The sequence below is a fragment of the Haemorhous mexicanus genome, chromosome 16 (assembly GCF_027477595.1).
Source record: "Haemorhous mexicanus isolate bHaeMex1 chromosome 16, bHaeMex1.pri, whole genome shotgun sequence".
Classification (NCBI taxonomy): domain Eukaryota; kingdom Metazoa; phylum Chordata; class Aves; order Passeriformes; family Fringillidae; genus Haemorhous; species Haemorhous mexicanus.
Window position 1 is genome coordinate 4336027 of NC_082356.1, and position 4738 is coordinate 4340764.

Genomic DNA, 4738 nt, shown 5'->3' on the forward strand with positions numbered 1-4738 from the left:
CGAAATATCCCAGGTGCACTTGCAGGATGCTGGGGAAAGACCAGACCTCTGTGAGTCAGTCCTGGGAAACATTTGTCCCCCTGGCTCACAGTCTTGGTTCCTTTTTCTCCTGCCAGGGAGATGTGCTGTGTCTCCCTACCCTCCTGTTCCCGGATTTTTCGTTACCTGCTCCGGCTGCTCAGCACACAGGAGCCACGCTGGGATCTGCCTGCCCTGGCGTTCCTTGTGGAGGTGAGCCTGATGGCCAGCACTGCCTCGCTCAGCTGCTCCCCAGCTCTCTGCCCTCTCGGAGCCACAGCTGCCTGGGACGGTGCCCGCACCCTGTGCTGCTGCCTGGGCCCAGCCCTGTGCAGTTCTGGGCTCCTGCCGGCCGGGTCCCCTCTCACTGCCCTGTGCCTTTCAGGTCCTCGAGTTCCTGGGCTTGAGGGAATGCGATGCTGACAGAGTCCTGCAAATCTTCTCATGGTACCTGAAGAGCGAGTGCAGGGAGAGGCGTCTCCTGGCATTCAAGGCCCTCCTCAGGCTCACTGACAATCCCTTGATGGTGAGAAGGGGGCAGCAGCTGAAGCTGCACTGGGGAATGCAGTCGCTTGGGCTTGGCTGGGCTTTGGGCGCTGGGGCAGTTGCTCCCAGCTCTCCTGCCTCCCCTTCAGCTGCCCGAGTGCTTTGGGACAGGCATTTGGCCTCTAGGCCCTGCACCAGCAGGGTGGAATTTCATAAACTTGTGATCCACACAGACCAGAAAAATGTGGAGCCTGACTCAAGGACTTGTGAGGCTCCTGTGGGATAAAGATGGAGAGATAGTTAAGATAAAGGTCATGGTACTCAGCTTTATAATCTTGGACAAGGACACGCCAATACCCAGCCTGATTGCACTGCAGCTGGCTGAGGCGCTCCCGCCTCTCTTTGACCACGTAAGGTTCTGTGCGCCCAGCCACGGCCACTGGGTGCTGCCTGGACACTTGGTGCCCTGTGGATTTGCAGGCTTGCACCCAGCTGAGCCCCTTGCAGCCCATGCTGAGGTCTTCTTTTCTTCTCTTCTTTCAGAATAATAGCCAGGTGCAGCAGCTCTCCATATTGCTCTTCCAAACATTGCTGACTCTTCCACTGGAAAAGAAAATAAAGGCCCTGAAGACACAAGTGAGCCACAGCCTGCTCCCACTTTTCTTCCACTGCCATGATGGGAATCGGCGTGTGGCACAGGTGAGGACTCGTGGGCTGCTGCTGTCCCCCTGGCAGGGGGCTCGGCTGCCTCCTGCCCTGGCGCCTGCCGGGCTGCAGCCTCCTCCAGGCCTTGGCACAGGGACGTGAGTCCTGCGCCCTGGGCTGTGGGGCCATCTCTGCATCTCTGCTGCTCTCCAGGCTTCTCAGGAAACGCTGCTTTGTGTGGTCAAGTTCCTGAAGAGGAGGGATCTTGAAAGACTGGTGACGAAGGAGAAACTCTGGATTTTCGCCAACTGCCTAGTAAGGACGGCCTGGAAGCCCCAGCCTCAGCCTGGAGAAGGCCCCCGAGGGCAGTGCTCAGAGTGCGGGGCTGGTAGCTGTGCCCCTGCCCGCTGCTGCACCCAGAGGCCGTGCGGGCTCTTCTCCAGGCTCCTTTGGGCCCGAGCCAGGCTCCGATGGAGCCCTGGCCCAGCGGAGCTGTGGGGCGGGCCGGCACCGCGGCTCCCCGGGCAGCAGCCGGCCCTCTGCACCCTCCAGAGCCCGGCACCAGCAGCTGCTGGCCGCGCCTCAGGGCTGTGCAGGCAGGGGAGGCTGGGGCTGGGCACAGGCAGCGCTCGGCCAAGGGGCTGAGCCCACGCTAACCCTTCCCTCCTGCTGCTCTCTCCAGCTGGCAGACGACGAGGGCAGAGCGGCCGAGCACCTGCGCCGGGCCCTGCCCTACCTGCAGAGCCCACAGGAGTCCCTGCGAGTGGCGGCCATCAGGTTCATTGGTGAGCCACGAGCCCGGGCTCCCTCCCCAGCCCACCACAGCTCGGCCCCAGCCCTGCCTGCTGCCACGGCAGCGCCACCCAGGCCCGGCGCCATCGAGCCCCGCCTGGCCCCGGCGCTGCTGCCGCCCTCTCTCAGCCGTGCCCTGGGGCGGCAGCGTGCAGCCAGGGCCGGGCTGAGCCCTGCCGGGCCAGCAGGGTGTGTAGCCACAGTGCCGGCAGCAATGCTGGCAGGGAGCTGTGCCGCTGGGGCTGTGACAGGCTCTGTGTTCCCAGGGATGGCCGGGCGGAGCTTGACGGGGAAGTATCAAGAGCTGAAGCTTATCTACAGTGGTGAGTGAGGGCAGCAGGCTGGCAGTGGGGGCTGGCAAGGGGAAAGCTGCAAGCCCTGTCCCGTCTGTGGAGGGCTCTGCTCCTTGTGCGGACGAGGGCTGGCCTGGGTGGAGCACACTGAGATTTAAGGGCCATGTGGGGGATTCATGGCTGCTCTTTGGGCTCATCCCCTTGGACCCTGCTCCATCCTGGCCATGGCTAGTGCGGGCTGGGATGGCCCTGGCAGGGCGCTCTCCTCAGCTCCCTGCAGATGTGGCATCTGACCATGGCTCTGTTCCTCTCTGTTACAGCCCTGGAAGTAATGGCAAATGACATCAGCCCCTCTGTCAGCAGCCTGTCAATTCAAACTTGGCATATCCTCAGGGCATTAGACAGACCTCGATATTCCACCTTCAGGAATCTGCATGGTGAGCTCCGTGGGCCATGGAGGACAAGGCTTCGTCTGCTGGGGCTCAGCTGCCTGCGCTGCTGGAGCTCTGCACAGAGATGAGCCCAGAGGCTCTGTCTGCTGGGGCCACCTGAGCCAGCAGAGATTTTCAGTTTGTTCAAGACTGTTCTTTTCTTCTTTTTGTTTTTCTTTAGTATATAAATATAGGATGTGTTATAATAGACAGACACCCAGGATCTTTCTTTTGCTGCCAGGACCTGCAGGGCATTGAAGAAGAGGGGAAAAGGGTGCTTGTGCTCAGTGAGCTGCCCAGGTGTGCAGTGCTGCAGGAAAAATGGCCAGAAGCCTTTTGGCTTCCCGGCCTTTCAGGGCTGTGGGGCCAGGAGTTGTGGGGCTGGGCGTGTGCCCTCCCTGTGCTCGAGACTGGAGCCCCAGGCCCTTCAGCCTTAGGCATTGAGCTCCACTGCCTGCTTGCTAAGTCTTGTTCCTGTTGCTGTGGGGGAGGCTGAGCTCTGAGCTTTAGGTGCCGTTGAGCCAGAAGAACAGCAGCTTTGAGCCCAGAGGGGCCACAGAAAGGCCTGGACAGGGCATTCCTGGCATTCCCAGGGCAGGGACACATGGTAGTGTGGCATAGTGTGGCACCTTCAGGGTGCCCCGCTGGCTTTGCACTGGGCCACCTCCCTGTGTGTGCAGGGCTGGCTCTTTGCTTTGCTGTGCTTGGCCTTTTGCCATCGTGCTCCTTTGGCTGCCTGCAGAGAGGGGCAGCCCTATAAGAAGGGGGAAAGGCCCTGTCTCCAACATCTCAAAGGGGGAAATGGAGCTCTTCCGGCCCTCAGCCCACGCTGTAAGCAGAGCAGAGCCTTTCCCCCAGCTCTGATGGCTTTCTGTCTGCTGCTGGGCCCTGGCCACCATGACCCACTGCACTTGCTCTGAGTCACCTACAGGATGGCTGCTGCCTCTTGATTTGCTGGCGGGACGTGAGGGTCACTGAGGGAAAGGTGGGTGTCCCAGTGCTGAGGGCGCACGTGGGTCACTGAGCAGACTTGAGGCTTCCCCAGCAGGTTGCAGGTGCCTTATGTGTCACTGAAGGGAAGGCAGATGCCCCATGTGTGGCCGAGGTGTCATGAAGGTCTCTGAATGGCATGCAGATGCCCAGCATGCCACTGAGGGCACATGAGAGTCCCTGAGGGGAGGCGGGTGTCTGTCGTGTCCCTCAGCGTACAACGTCGGTGTTCCTGAGGAAACCCAAGCGTCCCTTGAAGGGGACACAGGCACGCCACGTGTCGCCGAGCGCACATGCCGCTCGCTGAAGAGACACCAGGGCCGCTGAGGGGACGTGGGCTCGCCCTGAGGGACACGGCAGGGCCGGGCCGGTCCCCGCTGCGCCGCCGCCGCCCGCTCCCCGCCGCAGGGAGCGTTTCCCGCCCAGGCGCGGGCGGCCCCGCCCCGCCGGTCCCCTCAGCCGCGGGCGGGAGCTCCAACCCGCTGTGGCCGCCCCTCGGGGCCAGGCGCCGGGCGGCCTTCCAGAAGCCGTGGGGGAGCTGCCCTGGGGCTGCCCTGCGCTCATACCCACCGAGGAGGATGGGGCAGTGTTGTCTCAGGACTAGGGAGTGTTTCACTTTGAGAGGGGTAAAGCTGCAGTAGCTTAGAGCAAGAGAACTTCACAGCACAGGAATGCTGGAATTGCCTGGTGTCACCTGTAGGGCACGCAATGAACATTTGGGCTTTCAAGTTGAGGTAATCACTGGACTGTGAGAATAATGAAATTGGAGGTCATCTGTCAAGTACATGTAGTGGGTGGACATTTCAGCAGGAAGATTTGAGGTCATCTCTAGGGGACAAAGTTACTTTTGAGGAGAAGTCTGAGTAATTTCTAGAGGACACATAGAGATCATTTTGGGACAAAACCTGAGGGAAATGTTAGGGCAAAGACAGAACATTTTGGGGGGTAAAACCTCAGGTTCTCTGACTTCCCACTACCTCATCCCATGCCCCAGCAGGGGAGCTTTGCCCTCCCTGTCCCCAGCCAGCCCAGCCTGGGCACCTCGGGGGTGCCCCCACCCTCCTGCTGAGGCCTGGCCTCGAG

General features: G+C 61.2%; 1 long non-coding RNA gene across 1 annotated transcript; it reads left to right on the forward strand.

The window, feature by feature from the left end:
• Window positions 1-2110: 2110 nt before the first annotated feature.
• On the forward strand, window positions 2111-2879 carry LOC132334693 (uncharacterized). Its single transcript, XR_009488434.1, has 2 exons — window positions 2111-2264; window positions 2555-2879. It is a non-coding gene; the product is annotated as an uncharacterized LOC132334693 (long non-coding RNA).
• The last annotated feature ends 1859 nt before the right edge of the window (window positions 2880-4738 follow it).